The sequence below is a fragment of the Lipotes vexillifer genome, unplaced genomic scaffold (genome assembly GCF_000442215.2).
Source record: "Lipotes vexillifer unplaced genomic scaffold, Lipotes_vexillifer_v1.1 scaffold439, whole genome shotgun sequence".
In the NCBI taxonomy this organism is placed as follows: domain Eukaryota; kingdom Metazoa; phylum Chordata; class Mammalia; order Artiodactyla; family Lipotidae; genus Lipotes; species Lipotes vexillifer.
Window position 1 is genome coordinate 3029351 of NW_006798732.1, and position 20113 is coordinate 3049463.

The 20113-nt window shown below is 38.0% G+C and overlaps 1 protein-coding gene across 1 annotated transcript in view; it reads left to right on the forward strand.

Moving 5' to 3' along the window:
• Positions 1–20113, forward strand: part of MKX (mohawk homeobox) — an 86251-nt gene that overhangs the window by 58867 nt on the left and 7271 nt on the right. The window lies entirely within an intron of this gene.

Genomic DNA, 20113 nt, shown 5'->3' on the forward strand with positions numbered 1-20113 from the left:
GTTCAGCAGTTTTAAGAGTTTGTCACTTTTCAGATCGATGGCTGTTCTTCGCATCAGTGTTTTTTCATAAACCCTCATCCTAGGGGCTGGAGCAGCAGTGAAAATGACTCCTTTTCAAGCCTCTTCCTATTTTTAATCGTCCTAAATATATCATTTAGTTGCTTCTATAAAAGACGTATAAATTATAAGACCTCACTTTAATCAAAAATATTAACTTATTTTATGTTACTCCAAGTATGCATAAAATGTCTGCATTGCTATTACAGTAAGTGCCTTGCTTTCCCGAAAATAAGCTGCAACGTGGGCATAGTAGAGCAGCTGTGCCTCAAAATGACAACACCACAATGCTCATGAGACTCTGAGTGCCATTCCAGATGGACCTACCCACGCCAGGACTCAAACCATAATTGCTGAAAGCCCTTGAAATGTATTCACTAATTCACATGTTAAAACTTGGAAATCTGTTCAGCCCAAATGAAATGTTCCTTTAAAAAAAAAATTCTGAAGTATTTGAAATTGTTCAGTGTGCTTTGCAGAGGGACAGTGAGAATTTTATGCACGTATCTTGCCTGCATATCTGGTTGGTTACAAACTTCCAAAATAAAAGGTTCGGGGATCCCATAATGTGTACATTCAAGAAAAATGGCAATGAACGTGATCAGAAAAGAAGTTTTTAAGCACTGCTGGAAAACACCACAATGCTCTTCAGAATCGATTTGGATTTTTCTTTTTCTCAGGTTTTGCTGAAGTTTTCAAAAAGTTTATTATGTAAATAACTCGAAATGTTCCCGTATAAAACTAAAACTATAGTTTAGGTTTAAAAACATAATCCTGTTTGCATTAGAGTTCAGTGTTTTTTGTAATGGAAACTGTTTTTCATATGGAATAGCTAAAAACCTCTTATTTGGTCCATTTCAAATTACAGTTGCTGATGGACAACTTATATTGCATTGAGAACAAGGTAATAAAAGAAATGTATCTCGATGTGAATATACATATATATACACACAAAATTGATTTTTAAATTTAAAACATATGGGAAACAAAACATTGAACAGTCTCTGACTTTTGCCAAATAGGACATTAAGGTGAAATCATGTATTAAAAGAAAGAACATTTTGTTTCTAAATTAGACTATCACGGAGTGAGAATAATAATTATCAAGAAAGATCTTTTTCAATCAAACGTTAATATTCTAATCAGCTTGGGGAGGCTTGAAATTTGAATAAACAGTAGGGATGCCAAATATAACAGAATATTTGTGCTCAGAGAAGTAAAAAGGATTTGTCTCTTTTATGGTGGGATGTTTTTTCTGAGTATGTAACCTATTTTATAAATTTTTTTTGAAACTGGAAAGCGTTTTTGTGAGTGTGAATGACAGCCAACAGTGCAGCCACGTGGTGACATTTTCCTTTATTTTGCAAAATGCTTTTAAAACCAGAGGCTGCTCTAGTTGATATATGGACAGTATCAGTCTTGATATACATTGTAGGACACTTTTTCATGTAACATAACATTTGGGGATTGGGTTTATTTAGTGTAATGAAAATAATTTGATATTAAGATATTTTGTACATATATATATTTTTACTTCGTTTTCCAAATTGCTGTTTGCAGTAAGAGTAAGTGCAGAGCAAGATATGTAAGTTATGACTGTATGATCAGATGAAGTATGAGTCCTTCTGGTTTCAAGATCCTTAAGTAGTTACAGATCCATGATAAAGCTTTGGGATCTTTATAAAACAGTTTTTCGAAAATGTGATCCTGTCAGTGAAAACTAAGGACAAGTATTTCACTCTTTTTCATACTATTATAAGTTATTCTGGTACTAAATATTTTAATAAAATTGTTTTTGTTTTTACATATTTCAGTTAGGTGAATGGATGCTGGTTGTTTTTTTTTTTAATTGGAATTAGTCATAATTCATTTTTACCATCTTTTCCAAAAGAATCAACAGATGTGTTCTGTGTTATAAACCATGGATGACAAGCCAGTATAGGACAGCTCTTCACATGATTTTCTTTAAATACCAAAGCTTAGAGTCTGGCCTATAAATACATCAAGGCGATTTGATAATTAGCACATCCTGGCATAATAGCTCCAATTGCAATTACTTTTACTTTATTTTTTCTTTTGCTGCTTTCACATTTTCTGGAAATCAAAGTCCCCCCGATCCTTTAAAAGCATCTTCAACAATGCTGAGTCAGCTGCTGAGACTCTAACTCATAATTTATGTTGTAGAGAAATAGAATTACCTCTATTCTTTGTTTTGCCATATGTAATCATTTTAATAAATTTAATAACTGCCAGGAGTTCTTGACAGATTTAAAATAAAAGTTAATTTCTAGACCTCAATGATCATATGAATTTTGTTTTCCTTTGAGAGCTGACCAGGTGGAGAGGGCAGTAGAACACAAGGGTCCATTATATGCCATAATTCTCCTGAGGCTGGTCAGGGATATGATATCGGGGCACTGCATTTGTATTAGGGTTGCATTTCATTACCTTAGACCACCAACCCACCCTTTAAGAGCCGAGGAAAAGTATGATGCTAACTGTTCAAATACATAACTTCAGAATGAACATTTTCATTAAAAACCTTCTTCCAGTAGCTAATACAATACGCATTATTACTGGGTGCTGTGCACTGGAGAGAACCTTGGCTTTGAGGCTAAACAGGTGTACGTTTGCATCCCAGCTCCGCCACTCACTACTATAGTGTCCAGACTCAGCCACTCTCAGCTTCAGTTTCTTCATCTGCAAAGGCAAAGTAATGAGTTATACCCTGTAGACTTTGCTGCAGGGTTCAGAGATAATATACAATATATAAAGTGCCTACCACAGTGCTTGGCATTTAATAGGTGCCCGATAAATGGGAGGTATTATCACATAATTTTAATTCCCTTATATAGGGTTTATGTGCAAGAAAGTAGAAATATAAATGGAATATGAGATGTGGGTAGTTTAATAAAGAGCCTTGAGAAAGGAAAGCTGTCTGATGTGAAAGATTGCAGTGAAATGGTAAAAGTTGGTATCAGAATTAGAACTTCAAGAAAGATCATTTCATTGTCATTAGTTTGAAACTCCTGGAGAAAAGCTTCAAGTGGAACAAAGGTAGGGAAGAACAGACATCCCCATAGAAAACGCAGCATGTGCGACGCCTTCATTCCGAACAGCAAGAATTGCTTTCCCCTCTTTTTGTCCTGCTTGATCCTGTTCAAGATGACTAAGAACTCAGGCTGCTGTCTGTACTCTGCCTGCTCCAAGTAGCAATGTTTAGCAAACAGTGGCAACAGCCGTGGTCTGCTTTTAAACTCATCCAGCGCAAAGGCATAACATCATGCAAATAAACACAGAAAATAAGAGCAAGCTGCGCGGACTCTTCCGTCTGGGGCCGCTTAGGTCGACCACGCCTTGGAAGGCAGTGTGGGGTGGTGGTAGAACTTGGGCCCGCGCAACTTGGCTAGGCCTCTTCACTTCTGAGTGACTCTGGGGAATAAGCATAAGCCTCCTGTACCCAGTGTTTGCATCTATAAAATTTGATCTATGAAATTTACCTACTCCAAAGGTCTGTTATGAGGATGAAGTAAGACAGTGGATAGAAAAGTGCTTTGCCAACTGCAGGGTACTGTACAAATGTTAATGATTATTAATGAGTTCCAGATGACTCTGAAAGGCCTAATATCCCATAATTTTTGGCAGAATAAATTGTGGTTTCCGTGAAGCACATAGGACCCCTAGATTTTGAAAAGACTTGTTATGTGCCACCATCTTTGGGCCTTCTTGAGAACAGAGTCTTTTGGTCCTGTGCTTCTTTATAACAGTTATGATCAGAATTAGGTCATTGACTGTCACACTTCAGGGATAGAGTCCTGACTTCACCGCTTCCTAGCTTTGAGACCCATCCTAGAGATGAACTAAAAATTTGGTTTGGGAGGTGTGTGCATTGGCCATAATAAACTTTTTTTTAAGGTGAGAAAAACAGATTTCTGAGTTTGGAAAAACAAGCTGATGTGTTGTTACATCTTTACACAAATGACTCCATGGAAATTCATCCCATGTAAAGATTGTCTCAGTAAGTCTTCTGAAACAAATCTCAGCCCAAATTTCCAGTTTCTGGAAACTTGATCTGCAGTGAGCCTGATTCATGACTTCTAAACAAAAATTTTTAATTCATGTTTTAAAACATTATAAATGTAGCTTGTGCTAGTTGTAGAAACACTGAAGCCGTGTAGAGGGACACAGATAAAAAACCCCATATGCCCTATCCCTCCACGATCCCAATCCCACATCCCAAAGATAACCATGGTTCACAACGTCTTGTGTATGCTTCCAGAAACTCTATGTACATACAACCTTGTGCTTTTTCATCTTGTACTTGGTACTATATTCCTACTGCTTTGCAACATTTTTTACACTCCATCCTATGTGTGTATACATATGCAGTATATATACATATATGCTATATGTAGCTTTCCTTATTTTAAATGAATGCATAGGATTTTGGTTTCAGGTTATTAAATGTATCCAACAAATACCCCTATGGACTTAAGAGTTATTTCCAATTTTTAGTTATTACAAACTAGTTCTATTAAAAGTGCTGTTTCACATCGAGATAAGGAGCTTTCGTCAAAATACAAATCAATATACTGTTTTCTCAATCAAGAAATTCTTTCTATGAGAAAAGATTGTCACCTGAACTCAGTGCTCTTAGAAGTGTAGTTGAATTACATTCTGGCCCCTGATCTCCCAGCAGACTAATAACAAGCCATCTGTAGATTATCACTGCTGTGCAGACCGTGTTTCAGTAGCACTGTTATAAATACTGTTGCAGTGAACCTTGTGTGTATATGTCTTCAGCCACTTATATGTCTGTGGAAGTAATGTGTCGAATGATAGGTACGTTAAACATTTTGATGGATGTTGACAAATTACCATTTTAAAGTTTTACCATTTTACACTTCTAACAGTAGGATTTGAGTGTCTGTTTTCTTCCAATTGGTAAAAACACTGAATATTACTAAACTTTTCAATACTTGATAATGTGGTAAGTAAAAACTGATATCTCAGCGCTGTTTTAAATTTTACTTTTTAAAGATGAGTGATATTGTGCATAAGCTTATTGGCCTTTGGTATTTCTATTCAGTGAACTGCCTGTTTATATCTGTCTGTCTGGTTTCCCTCCCTCCCTCCTTTCCTTCCTTCCTTCCTTCCTTCCTTCCTCCCTCCCTTCCTTCCTTCCTCCCTCCCTTCCTTCCTTCCTTTCTTCCATTTGTGAGTGATTTGTATGAGCTCTTTGCAAATCTAAAACTTCTAAATCTAAAGTACCTTGTCTATAATACAGGTTGCAAATATTTTCCCAGTTTTTAGTATATTTTTTACTTCCCTTATAATATTTTTAAAATTCAGAACTTAAACATCACATGTGCATATACACAGGGTGTATAAGAGGTACTACATGTATTTGGTCATCACAGAAGCAGTGTAGCTCTAGAGCCAGAATGCTGAGGTTCAAATTCTATCTCTTCTGCTTACTAGCCCTACAATCTTAGACAAGACACTTAATCTCAGTTTCCTCATCTTTAATATGAATCATAATAATACTTACTTCCTAGTGCTGTGAGATTAAATTAGTTATTATATACAAGAGCACTTACAACAATAGTACCTGGTACATAGTTAGTGCCTAGATTGTAAAAAGATTCACCCAATTTTCTATTAGATTTTTGGTTCACTTTTTTTTTTATTAGTTATCTAGTTTATACATATTAGTGTATACATGTCAATCCCAACCTCCCAATTCATCCCACCACCACCACCACCCACCCCGCTTTCCCCTACCGGTCTCCATACATTTGTTCTCTACATCTGTGTCTCTATTTCTGCCCTGCAAACCGGTTCACCTGTACCATTTTTCTAGGTTCCACATATATTCGTTAATATACGATATTTGCTTTTCTCTTTCTGACTTAATTCACTCTGTAGGACAGTCTCTAGGTCCATCCACATCTCTACAAATGACTGAATTTCATTCTTTTCTATGGCTGAGTAATACTGCATTGTATATATGTGCCACATCTTCTTTAACCATTTGTCTGTCGATGAGCATTTACATTCCTTCCATGACCTGGCTATTGTAAATAGAGCTGCAATGAACATTGTGGTACATGACTCTTTTTGAATTATGGTTTTCTCAGGGTATATGCCCAGTAGTGGGATTGCTGGGTTGTATGATAGTTCTATTTGTAGTTTTTTGAGGAGCCTCCATACTGTTCTCCATAGTGGCTGTATCAATTTACATTCCCACCAACAGTGTAGGAGAGTTCCCTTTTCTCCACACCCTCTCCAGCATTTATTAGTTGTAGATATTTTGATGATGGCCATTCTGACTGGTGTGAGGTGATACCTTATTGTAGTTCTGATTTGCATTTCTCTAATGATTAGTGATGTTGAGCATCCTTTCATGTGTTTGTTGGCGGTCTGTATATCTTCTTTGGAGAAATGTCTATTTAGGTCTTCTGCCTATTTGTGGAGTGGGTTGTTTGTTTTTTTGATATTGAGTTGCATGAGCTGCTTGTAAATTTTGGAGATTAATCCTTTGTCAGTTGCTTCATTTGCAAATATTTTCTCCCATTCTGAGGGTTGTCTTTTCATCTTGTTTATGGTTTCCTTTGCTGTGCAAAAGCTTTGAAGTTTCATTAGGTCCCATTTATTTATTTTTGTTTTTATCTCCATTACTCTAGGAGATGGGTCAAGAAAGATCTTGCTGTGATTTATGTCATAGAGTGTTCTGCCTATGTTTTCCTCTAAGAGTTTGATAGTGTCTGGCCTTACATTTAGGTCTTTAATCCATTTTGAGTTTGTTTTTGTGTATGGTGTTAGGGAGTGTTCTAATTTCATTCTTTTACATGTAGCTGCCCAGTTTTCCCAGCACCACTTATTGAAGCTGTCTTTTCTCCATTGTATATTCTTGCCTACTTTATCAAAAATAAGGGGACCATATGGGCATGGGTTTATCTCTGGGCTTTCTATCCTGTTCCATTGATCTATATTTCTGTTTTTGTGCCCGTACTATATTGTCTTGATTACTGTAGCTTTGTAGTATAGTCTGAAGTCTGGGAGCCTGATTCTTCCAGCTCCGTTTTTCTTTCTCAAGATTGCTTTGGCTATTTGGTGTCTTTTGTGTCTCCATACAAATTGTGAAATTTTTTTTTTTGTAGTTCTGTGAAAAATGCCCTTGGTAGTTTGATAGGGATTGCATTGAATCTGTAGATTGCTTCAGGTAGTATAGTCATTTTCACAATGTTTATTCTTCCAATCCGAGAACATGGTATATCTCTCCATCTGTTTGTATCATCTTTAATTTCTTTCATCAGTGTCTTATAGTTTTCTGCATACAGGTCTTTTGTCTCCTTAGGTAAGTTTATTCCTAGGTATTTTATTCTTTTTGTTGCAATGGTAAATGGGAGTGTTTCCTTAATTTCTCTTTCAGATTTTTCATTATTAATGTATAGGAATGCAAAAGATTTCTGTGCATTAATTTTGTATCTTGCTACTTTACCAAATTCATTGATTAGCTCTAGTAGTCTTCTGGTAGCACCTTTGGAATTCTCTATGTATAGTATCATGTCATCTGCAAACAGTGACATCTTTACTTATTCTTTTCTGATTTGGATTCCTTTTATTTCTCTTTCTTCTCTGATTGCTGTGGCTAAAACTTCCAAAACTATTTTAATAACAGTGGTGCAAGTGGACAACCTTGACTTGTTCTGATCTTAGTGGAAATGGTTTCAGTTTTTCACCACTGAGAACAATGTTGGTGGTGTGTTTGTCATATATGGCCTTTATTATGTTGAGGTAAGTTCCCTCTGTGCCTACTTTCTGGAGGGTTTTTATCATAAATGGGTGTTGAATTTTGTCAAAAGCTTTTTCTGAATCTATTGAGAAGATCATATGGTTTTTCTCCTTCAGTTTGTTAATATGGTTTATCACATTGATTGATTTACATATATTGAAGAATCCTTGCATTCCTCTGGGATAAACCCCACTTGATCATGGTGTATGATTCTTTTAATGTGCTGTTGGATTCTGTTTGCTAGTATTTTGTTGAGGATTTTTGCATCTATGTTCATCAGTGATATTGGCTTGTAGTTTTCTTTCTTTGTGACATCTTTGTCTGGTTTTGGTATCAGGGTGATGGTGGCCTCATAGAATGAGTTTGGGAGTATTCCTCCCTCTGCTATATTTTGGAAGAGTTTGAGAAGGTTAGCTCTTATCTAAATGTTTGATAGAATCGCCTGTGAAGCCATCTGGTCCTGGGCTTTTGTTTGTTGGAAGATTTTTAATCACAGTCTCAATTTCAGTGCTTGTGACTGGTCTGTTTATATTTTCTATTTCTTTCTGGTTAAGTCTCGGAAGGTTGTGCTTTTCTAAGAATTTGTCCATTTCTTCCAGGTTGTCTATTTTATTGGCTATAGTTGCTTGTAATAATCTCTCATGATCCTTTGTATTTCTGCAGTGTCAGTTGTTACCTTTCCTGTTTCATTTCTAATTCTATTGATTTGAGTCCTCTCCCTTTTATTCTTTATGAGTCTGGCTAATGGTGTGTCAATTTTGTTTTTCTCAAAGAACCAGGTTTTAGTTTTATTGATCTTTGTCATCATTTCTTTCATTTCTTTTTCATTTATTTCTGATCTAATCTTTATGATTTCTTTCCTTCTGCTAACATTGGGGTGTTTTTTTGTTGTTGTTTTTCTTCTTTCTCTAATTGCTTTAGGTGCAAGGTTAGGTTGTTTATTTGAGATTTTTCTTGTTTCTTGAGGTAGGATTGTATTGCTATAAACTTCCCTCTTAGAACTGCTTTTGCTACATCCCATAGGTTTTGGGTCGTCGTGTTTTCATTGTCATTTGTTTCTAGGTAGTTTTTGATTTCCTCTTTGATTTCTTCAGTGATCTCTTTGTTATTAAGTAGTCCCATTTGTTTATTTTGTTTTTATTTCCATTTCTCTAGGAGGTGAGTCAAAAAAGATCTTGCTGTGATTTATGTCAAAGAGTGTTCTTCCTATGTTTTCCTGTAAGAGTTCTACAGTGTCCTGCCTTACATTTAGGTCTTTAATCCATTTTGAGTTTATGTTTGTGTATGGTATTAGGGAGTATTCTAATTTCATTCTTTGACATGTAGCTGCCCAGTTTTCCCAGCACCACTTATTGAAGAGACTGTCTTTTCTCCATTGTGTATCCTCACCTCCTTTGTCATAGGTTAACTGACCATAGGTGCATGGGTTTATCTCTGGGCTTTCTGCCTGTTCCATTGATCTGTATTTATGTTTTTGTGCCAGTACCATATTGTCTTGATTACTATAGCTTCATAGTATAGTCTGAAGTCTTGGAGTCTGATTCCTCCAGCTCTGTTTTCTTTCCCTCAAGACTGCTTTGGCTATTCAGGGTCTTTTGTGTCTCCATACAAATTTTAAGATTTTTTGTTCTAGTTCTGTAAAAAATGCCATTGGTAATTTGATAGGGATTGCATTGAAACTGTAGATTGCTTTGTGTAGTATAGTCATTTTCACAATATTGATTCTTCCAATCCAAGAACAAGGTATATCTCTCCATCTGTTTGTGTCATCTTTGATTTCTTTCATCAGTGTCTTATAGTTTTCTGAGTACAGGTCTTTTACTACTTAGGTAGGTTTAGTCCTAGGTATTTTATTCTTTTTGTTGCAGTGGAGAATGGGATTGTTTCCTTAATTTCTCATTCCGATCTTTCATCATTAGTGTATAGGAATGCAAGAGATTTCTGTGCAATAATTTTGTATCCTGAAACTTTACCAAATTCATCGATTAGCTCTAGTAGTTTTCTGGTGGCTTCTTTAGGATTCTCTATGTATAGTATGATGTCATCTGCAAACAGTCACAGTTTTACTTCTTCTTTTCCAATTTGTATTCCTTTTATTATTATTTTTTTTATCTGATTGCCGTGGCTAGGAATTCCAAAACTATGTTGAATAAGAATGGCAAGAGTAGAAATCCTTGTCTTGTCCCTGATCTTAGAGGAAATGCTTTCAGTTTTTCACCATTGAGAACGATGTTGGCTGTGGGTTTGTCATATGGCCTTTATTATGTTGAGGTAGGTTCTGTCTATGCCCACTTTCTGGAGAGTTTTTACCATAAGTGGGTGTTGAATTTTGTCAAAAGCTTTTTCTGCATCTATTGAGATGATCATATGGTTTCTATTCTTCAGTTTGTTAAATATGGTGTATCACATTGATTGATTTGCATATATTGAAGAATCCTTGCATCCCTGGGATAAATCCCACTTGATCATGGTGTATGATCCTTTTAATGTGTTGTCGGATTCTGTTTGCTAGTATTCTGTTGAGGATTTTGCATCTATATTCATCGGTGATATTGGTCTTTAATTTTCCTTTTTTTGTAGTATCTTTGTCTGATTTTGGTATCAGGGTGATTGTGGCCTCATAGAATAAGCTTGGGATTGTTCCTCCCTCTGCATTTTTTTGGGAAGAGTTTGAGAAGAATAGGTGTTAGCTTTTCTCTAAATGTTTGATAGAATTCATCTGTGAAGCTGTCTGGTCCTGGACTTTTGTTTGTTGGAAGATTTTTCATCACAGTTTCAATTTCATTACTTGTGATTGGTCTGTTTATAGTTTCTATTTCTTCCTGGTTTAGTCTTGGAAGCTTATGCCTTTCTAAGAATTTGTCTGTTTCTTCCAGGTTGTCCATTTTATTGGCATAGAGTTTCTTGTAGTAGTCTCTTAGGATGCTTTGTATTTCTGCGGTGTCCATTGTAACTTCTCCTTTTTCATTTCTAATTTTATTGATTTCATTACTCTCCCTCTTTCTTAATGAGTCTGGCTAAAGGTTTATCAATTTTGTTTATCTTCTCAAAGAACCAGTTTTAAATTCATTGATCTTTGGTATTGTTTTCTTTGTTTCTATTTCATTTATTTCTTCTCTGATCTTTATGACTTTTTCCCTTCTACTAAGTTTGGGGTTTGTTTGTTCTTCTTTCTCTAGTCCCTTTAGGTGTAAGTTTTGATTGTTTGTTTCAGATTTTTCTTGTTTCTTGAGGTAGGGTTGCATTGCTATAAACTTCCCTCATGGAACTGCTTTGGCTGCATCCCATAGGTTTTGGATCATCGTGTTTTCATTGTCATTTGTCTCTAGGTATTTTTTGATTTCCTCTTTGATTTCATCAATGATCTCTTGGTTATTTAGTACCGCATTGTTTAGCCTCCATGTGTTTGTGTTTTTTATGTTTTTTTTTCCCCTGTAATTGATTTCTAATTTCATAACATGGTGGTCAAGATGCTTGATATGATTTAAATTTTCTTAACTTTACTGAGGCTTGATTTGTGACCCATGATGTGATCTATCCTGGAGAATGTTCCATGTGCACTTGAGAAGAAAGTGTAATCTTCTGTTTTTGGATGGAGTGTCCTATAAATATCAATTAAATCTATCTGGTCTATTGTGTCATTTAAAGCTTGTGTTTCCTTATTAATTTTCTGTTATAGCTGTTAGCATTTGCCTTATATACTGAGAACCTCCTATGTTGAGTGCATATATATTTATAATTGTTATATCTTCTTCTTGGATTGATCCCTTGGTCATTATGTAGTGTCCTTCCTTGTCTCTTGTAACATTATTTTAAAGTCTATTTTATCTGATACGAGTATTGCTACTCCAGCTTTGATTTCCATTTGCATGGAATATCTTTTTCCGTCCCCTCACTTTCAGTCTGTATGTGTCCCTAGGTCTGAAGTGGCTCTCTTGTAAACAGCATATATATGGGTCTTGTTTTTGTATCCATTCAGCGAGCCTTCGTCTTTTGGTTGGAGCGTTTAATCCATTCACGTTTAAGGTAATTATCAATATGTATGTTCCTATTACCTTTTTCTTAATTGTTTTGGGGTTTTTTTTGTAGGTCCTTTTCTTCTCTTGTGTTTCCCACTTAGAGAAGTTCCTTTAGCATTTGTTGTAGAGCTCGTTTGGTGGTGCTGAATTCTCTTAGCTTTTGCTTGTCTGTAAAGCTTTTGATTTTTCTGTCGAATCTGAATGAGATCCTTGCCGGGTAGAGTAATCTTGGTTTTAGGTTCTTCCTTTTCATCACTTTAAATATATGGTGCTACTCCCTTCTGGCTTGTAGAGTTTCTGCTGAGAAATCAGCTATTAACCATATGGGAGTTCCTTTATATGTTATCTGTTGTTTTTCCCTTGTTGCTTTTAATAATTTTTCTGTGTCTTTAATTCTTGTCATTTTGATGTGTCTCGATGTGTTTCTCCTTGGCATTATCCTGCCTGGCGCACTCTGCACTTCCTGGACTTGGATGGCTATTTCCCATGTTAGGGAAGTTTTCGACTATAATGTCTTCAATTTTTTTTTCGGGTCCTTTCTCTCTCCTCCTTCTGGGCCCCCTATAATGTGAATGTTGGTGTGTTTTAATGTTGTCCAGAGGTCTCTTAGCTGTCTTCATTTCTTTTCATTCCTTTTTCTTTATTCTGTTCCATGGCAGTGATTTCCACCATTCTGTCTTCCCAGTCATCTATCCATTGTTCTATCTCAGTTACTCTGCTATTTATTCCTTCTAGTGTATTTTTCATTTTATTTATTGTATTGTTTGTTCTGTAATTTTTCTGTTTGTTTTTTCTGTAATTTTTCTAGGTCTTTGTTAAACATTTCTCTTTTTTTTTTTGACCTTTTAAGTGTAGTTTTTTTAAAACATCTTTATTGGAGTATAATTGCTTTATAATGTTGTGTTAGTTTCTGCTGTATAACAAAGTGAATCAGCTATACGTATACATATATCCCCATATCCCGTCCCTCTTGCGCCTCCCTCCCACCCTCCATATCCCACCCCTCTAGGTGGTCACAAAGTACCCTGTGCTATGTGGCTGCTTCCCACTAGCTATCTATTTTACATTTGGTAGTGTATATATGTCAGTGCTACTCTCTTACTTCGCCCCAGCTTACCCTTCCCCCTCCCCGTGTCCTCAAGTCCATTCTCTATGTCTGTGTCTTTATTCTTCTCCTGCCCCTAGGTTAATTAGAACCTTTTTTTTTTTTTAGATTCCATATATATATGTTTGCATATGGTATTTGTTTTCCTGTTAAACATTTCTTGTATCTTCTTGATCTCTGCCTCCCTTCTTTAACCGAGGTCCTGGACCATCTTCAGTATCATTATTCTGAATTCTTTTCTTGGAAGGTTGCCTATCTCTACTTCACTTAGTTGTTTTTCTGGTGTTTTATCTTGTTCGTTTATCTGGTACATAGCCCTCTGCCTTTTCATCTTGCCTATCTTTCTCTGAATGTGGTTTCCGTTCTACAGGCTGCAGGATTGTAGTTCTTTTTGCTTCTGCTGTCTGCCCTCTGGTGGATGAGTCTATTTAAGAGGCTTGTGCAAGCTTCCTGATGGGAGGGACTGGTGGTGAGTAGAGCTGTGTGTTGCTCTGCTGGGCAGAGCTCAGTAAAACTTTAATTCGCTTGTCTACTGATGGGTGGGGCTGAGTTCCCTCCCTGTTGGTTTTCTGGCCTGAGGTGACCCAGCACTGGAGCCTACAGGCTCTTTGGTGGGGCCAACAGTGGACTCTGGGAGGGCTCACGCCAAGGAGTACTTCCCAGAACTTCTCCTGCCAGTGTCCTTGTCCCCATGGTGAGCCACAGCCACCCCCTGCCTCTGCAGGAGACTCTCCAACACTAGAAGGTAGGTCTGGTTCAGTCTTCTATGGGGTCACTGCTCCTTCCCCCTGGGTCCCGACGCGCACACTACTTTGTGTGTGCCCTCCACGAGTGGAGTCTCTGTTTCCCCCAGTCCTATTGAAGTCCTTCAATCAAATCCCACTAGCCTTCAAAGTCTGATTCTCTGGGAATTCCTCCTCCCATTGCCAGACCCCCAGGTTGGGAAGCCTGACGTGGGGCTCAGAACCTTCACTGCAGTGGGTGGACTTCTGTGGTATAAGTGTTCTCCAGTCTGTGAGTCACCCACTCAGCACTTATGGGATTTGATTTTATTGTGATTGTGCCCCTCGTACCATCTCATCGTGGCTCTCCTTTGTCTTTGGATGTGGGGTATCTTTTTGGTGAGTTCCAGTATCTTCCTCCAAACTCTGGAACTCCACACTCCCATACTCTGGAAGCTTCCCTTTGGATGTGCTGCATCTCCCCTTCCGTGCAGGTCCTTTTGGTTCATTTTTGTATGTTTAAGTCTTGGCAATTTATTTTGGCATTAAACCTGAGCTGGGCACTCCTAAAAATTAAATACTTATGTATAAATCTAACAAAATATGTATAAGATCTCTATGAGGAAAATCACAAAACTCTGATGAACAAAATCAAAGATCAAAGAAGAACTAAACAAATTGTTCCATGTTAATGGTTGGAAAGACTCAATATTGTCAAGATGTCAGTTCTTCCCACTTTGGTCTATAGAGTCAATGTAATCCCCAGCAAAATCTCACCAAGCTGTGGATATCAACAAACTGATTCTAAAGGTTACATGTAGAGGCAAAAGTGCCAGAATAGCCAACAATATTGAAGAAGAACACAGTGGGAAGATTGAAACTCCCTGTGACTCCATGACTCGCTGTAGAGCTCCATCAGGGCAGAGTGTGGTGCTGATTAAAGAACAGACAAATTCAACAGTGCAACAGAATAGAGAGCCCAGAAATAGACTCACACAAATACAGCTAACTGATATTTGACAAAGTAGCAAAGGCAATATAATGGAGGAAAGATAGTCTTTTCAACAAATTGTGATAGAATAACTGGACATCCACATGCGAAAGGAAAAAAAAAAAGAATCTAGACACAGTCCTTTCACTAATTCACAAAAATTAATTCAAAATGGATCACAGATCCATTTACATAAAACGTAAAACCACAGAACTCCTAGAAGATAACACGGGAGAAAACCTTGATGATCTTGGGTATGGTGATGACTTTTTAGATACATCAACAAAGGCACAATACGTGAAAGAAACAATTGATAAACTGTGCTTCATTAAAATGAAAAACTTCTGAAACACAATACCAAGAGAATGAGAAGACAAGCCACAGACTGAGAGAAAGTATTTGCAAACAACACATGTGATAAAGGTCTCTTATCCAAAGTATACAGAGAACTCTTAAATTCAATAAGAAAACAAGGGGGCTTCCCTGGTGGTGCAGTGGTTGAGAGTCTGCCTGCCGATGCAGGGGACACGGGTTTGTGCCCCAGTCCGGGAAGATCCCACATGCTGCGGAGCGGCTGGGCCCGTGAGCCACGGCCGCTGAGCCTGCGCGTCCGGAGCCTGTGCTCCGCAACGGGAGAGGCCACAACAGTGAGAGGCCCGTGTACCACAAAAAAAAAAAAAAAATAAGAAAACAACCTGATTTTAAAATGGGCCAAAGATCTTAACAGACACCTCACTAAAGAAGATATACAGATGGCAAATGAGCATATGAAAAGATGCTTCACATCATATGTTATCAGAGAAATGCAAATTAAAACCACAATGAGATGCCACTACACACCTATCAGAATGGCCAAAACCAGAACACTGACACGACCAAATGCTGGTGCGGATGGGGAGCAACAGGAAATCTCATCCATTGCTGGCGGGAATGCAAAATGGTGCAGCCACTCTGGAAGAGCATTGGGCGGTTCCTTGCAAAACTAAACATACTCTGGGCTTCCCTGGTGGCGCAGTGGTTGAGAGTCCGCCTGCCCATGCAGGGGACACGGGTTCGTGCCCCGGTCCGGGAAGACCCCACATGCCGCGGAGCAGCTGGGCCTGTGAGCCATGGCTGCTAAGCCTGCGTGTCTGGAGCCTGTGCTCCGCAATGGGAGAGGCCACAACAGTGAGAGGCCCGCGTACCGCAAAACAAAACAAAACAAAACAAAACAACAACAACAACAAAAAACTAAACATACTCTTACCACATGAACCAGTAATCGTGCTCCTTGGTATTTATCCAAAGGAGTTGAAACCTTGTCCACACAAAAACCTGCACATGGATGTTTACAGCAGCTTTATTCACAACTGCCCAAACTTGGAAGCAACCAAGACGTCTTTTAGCGATTTAATAGATAAATAACCTGTGGCATAACCAGACAATGGAATATGATTCAGCACTAAAAGCAAATGAGCCATCAAGCTACGAAAAGACCTGCAGGAACCTTAGATGCGTGTCTAAGTGAGAGAAGCCAACCTGAAAAGGCTGCACGCTGTGTGATTCCTACTGTATGACACTCAGGGAAAAGCAAAACTATGGAGACAGAATAAAGATCAGAGGTTCCCAGGGCTTCAGGGATAGGGCAGGATGAACAGGTAGGGCACAGATGACTTTTTAGGGCATGATACCATAGTGATGGATACGTATCACTACACATTTGTCCAAGCCTATAGAATGTACAACACCAAGAGTGAACCCTAATGTAATCTATGGACCTTGGGTGATAATGATATAGGTTCGTCAATTGTAGGTTCATCAGTTGTAACCAATGTACCAGTCTGGTGGAGGATGTTAAAAATAGGGGAGGCTATGCATGTGTGGGGGGCAGGGAGAATATCGGCAATCTCTGTACCTTCCCCTCAGTTTTGCTGTGAACTTAAAAGTGCTCTAAAAAGATAAAGTCTTAATTTAAATAAATAAATAAGCGAACTAGATAGCTAGCTCTCCCCCAAAATACCCCTAGTCCTGCAAAAGAAAATCTAGCTGTTGTCTCAAAACTATTTACTAGATAATCCACTAATCTAAATATTTGCTTCTCAACTCTTTATTCAGTCTTTTACTACAGTAGTGAGTATAGAATCCTTCATTACTATTCTTTTTTCTCAGAATTTTCCTGGCTCTTACCTCATCTTAACTTTTTTTGTTTGTTTTTGTTTTGTTTTGTTTTTTTGCGTTACGTGGGCCTCTCACTGTTGTGGCCCCTCCCGTTGCGGAGCACAGGCTCCAGACGTGCAGGCTCAGCCGCCATGGCTCATGGGCCCAGCCGCTTCGCGGCATGTGGGATCTTCCCAGACTGGGGCACGAACCCGTGTCCCCTGCATTGGCAGGCGGACTCTCAACCACCGCGCCACCAGGGAAGCCCCATCTTAACTTTTAAAGATATACATGGTGAATTATTTTATCAGATCCCCACCCCCCCAAAAATTGTGTTGGTATTTGTTGATCGCACGAAAATATAGATGAATTTACACTTTGCAATATTGAATTTTATTGTCCAATTTTCTTCTTTCATTTGTTTTTTTAAAATTAATTAATTTTTGGCTGCGTTGGGTCTTCGTTGCTGTGTGCAGGCTTTCTCTAGTTGCGGCGAGAGGGGGCTACCCTTCATTGTGGTGCATGGGCTTCTCATTGAGGTGGCTTCTCTTGTTGTGGAGCATGGACTCTAGGCATGAGGGCTCAGTAGTTGTGGCTTGCGGGCTCTGGAGTGCAGGTTCAGTATTTGTGGCACACGGGCTTTGTTGTTCCACAGCATGTGGGATCTTCCTGGACCAGGGCTTGAACCTGTGTCCCCTGTATTGGCAGGTGGATTCTTAACCATTCTTAACCAGAAGGAAGTCCCTCTTCTTTCATTTGATTCTCAACAACTGTATTTTTCTTCATATGTCTTATTAATTTATTCACTGGTGTTTATTTTTGTGTTGCAGTGTAAATGGGATTTTTCCATTTTTATGTAATCTTGATTATCATTTGTTTGTAGGCAAACTATTGATTTTTAAATATTATTTCTTTAGCTAGCCACCCTAATTAGAAAATTTCAAATTAGTTTTCCAGGTGTTTCACTTTGATTTCCAGGTATACAATCATACTTTTCCAAACAGTGAAAATTTACTGACCCCGATATTTGTACTCTATTTTTCTTAACCTTCTGGCATTGACTAACATTTCCAGAATAATTTTTAATGATGCGGTGACAGCCCCCTGGTGTATTTTTTCTTACATTAATGAGATCATTTCTAGTGTTTAAATATTGTATATAATAATATATACTGGGTTGAGATAGTTATTCTTTTTAATATTTTAAGACAATATTCTCTCATTCTTGATTTACTAAAAGATTTTATTATAAATGGATGTTGAATTTTTTCTAAGCATTTTAATTAAATTGTAGCATAGAAAACTTTACAAACCATAGATGTACAATTCAATAAACTTTTACAAAGGGAATATAATTGCATGACCAGCACCCAGATCAAGATAAAGAACAGAAAGTATTCCAGAAGCCCCCCTAAAGGTAAATATTTTTCTGACTTTTGTCCATTTCTGAAATTTAAACAAATGGAATCACAGAATTACACAGTTGTTTCTGTCTTCTTTTACTCAATATTGTGTTTGTGAGATTCATCCATCCTGTTGCATATAGCAGCAGTTCATTCTTTTTACTGCTATATACTATTGCATCAATATGTGAATATACCACAAATTATTAATATATCCTACTGATAGTAGACATTTGTATTGTTTTGTATTTTGAGGGCCATGACAAATAATGCTACTATAAGCATTCTTGTACATTTCTTTTGGTAACTATATATTTTTTGCTAGGTAAGCGTGAACTTGTTATGTTCAGTTTTAGTGGATATTATCAAACAGTTTTCTGTAGTAGCAACACCAGTCTGCATCTCTACAAGCAGGACATCAGAGACCTAGTTGCTCTACAAAGTTTTTGAAGCAAATTGTTTTAAGCATTTTAGCCATTAGGGTAGAGCTGCAGAGGCATCTCATTGTGGTTTGAAGTTGTGTTTTTAATATGAAAATAAAATAACATTAAATATATCAATATTATATAACACTAATATTTAATTTGTGTTTCAATATGTATCGACTATTTGGATATTGCAGAGTGCCTGTTCAAGTTTTTTGCCCATTTTTAAATTGGAATGTCTGTTTTTTCTTAGCGATTTTCAAGTGTTCTTTAACACATTCAGGATGTGAATACTTTATCAGATATATAAGTGTATGTAGCAAATATCTTTCAGGAAAAAAAATGTTGTATGATGCTACAACTGAATCTCCTTGAGCATATCTGTTTGTTTATCTTCAATCTGTAGTAGTTCTCATCCAACAGTTGCTTCAGTAGAAGCTGCCTGCTCTGGATATTATTTTTATTATTCCTCAACCTGGCTGCTCAATCGCCAATTTTTCATTGCATGCTCAAGACTTTCTTCAGTTAGAAGCCCAGGTCCATCTTAAGCAGTGGAAAGCTTATGATAGGGGGTGGGGCAGACATTTTCAGCCCTTGGGATCAGGAGGTCGCCCAGTGGCAAACTGTCATAAGGCGCCCAGAGGCATCCCTTCTGCTCACTAGGCTGCATAATTCTGCAAAAAGTAGGAAGAACTCAGCCAGTTGCTCAGGAATCTCACAGCACTTCGAGGGTCAGGACCTCACCCCGTCTAGTTGCCTTCTTCTTGGAGATCTCTGTATGTTCACCAGCCAGACTTTCTCCATGAGCTAGAGCTTGCTGCTCACCTTGGGGTTCTCCTCTCCAACACTTCAGGTTCTACTCTGGGCACAGGAAACGAAGAAATGACCCCCCTTCCTCCCTTCCTCTCCCTCCCTCTTTCCTTTCTTTCCCTCTCCCCTTGTCCTCCTCCTGCCTTTCCCCCTCTCCCCTCCAAGGGCCAAGTCCTTGCTCAACCCCACGGCCTCTGACTGAGAACTCAAGCTTAGCCTCCGTGAGGAGCTCATCTGAAGCCGGCAGCAAGAAGCACACTTGGGCTGCCATTTTCCCAATCCCTATTCCTTGAGCTGCACACGTTAAGTACTCTCTGTTGGATCCTGAGTATGAAAAATAAAGTAACTTCCTCTCATTCGCACATGCCATTTAAACAATTTTCTTAAGTTTACATTGTCAGTATCTATGCTACTTAAATTATTCTCTGAAACCGTAACTCCCACAGCTACCGAAATAGCTTGAATGCTGACTGTGAGACCTTTCATATACTGCTTCCTCTTCCTGGCTTCTCTGCTTTGATTTATCTTTTGGTTGGATGGATCTGGTCTTTTTTGTTTCATTCAAAAATGAGCTCATGAATGCTGTATTCCCTCAGGTTGAAACTGTCTTCTGTTCCCTTACACATTCATGACAACCTAGATAAGAA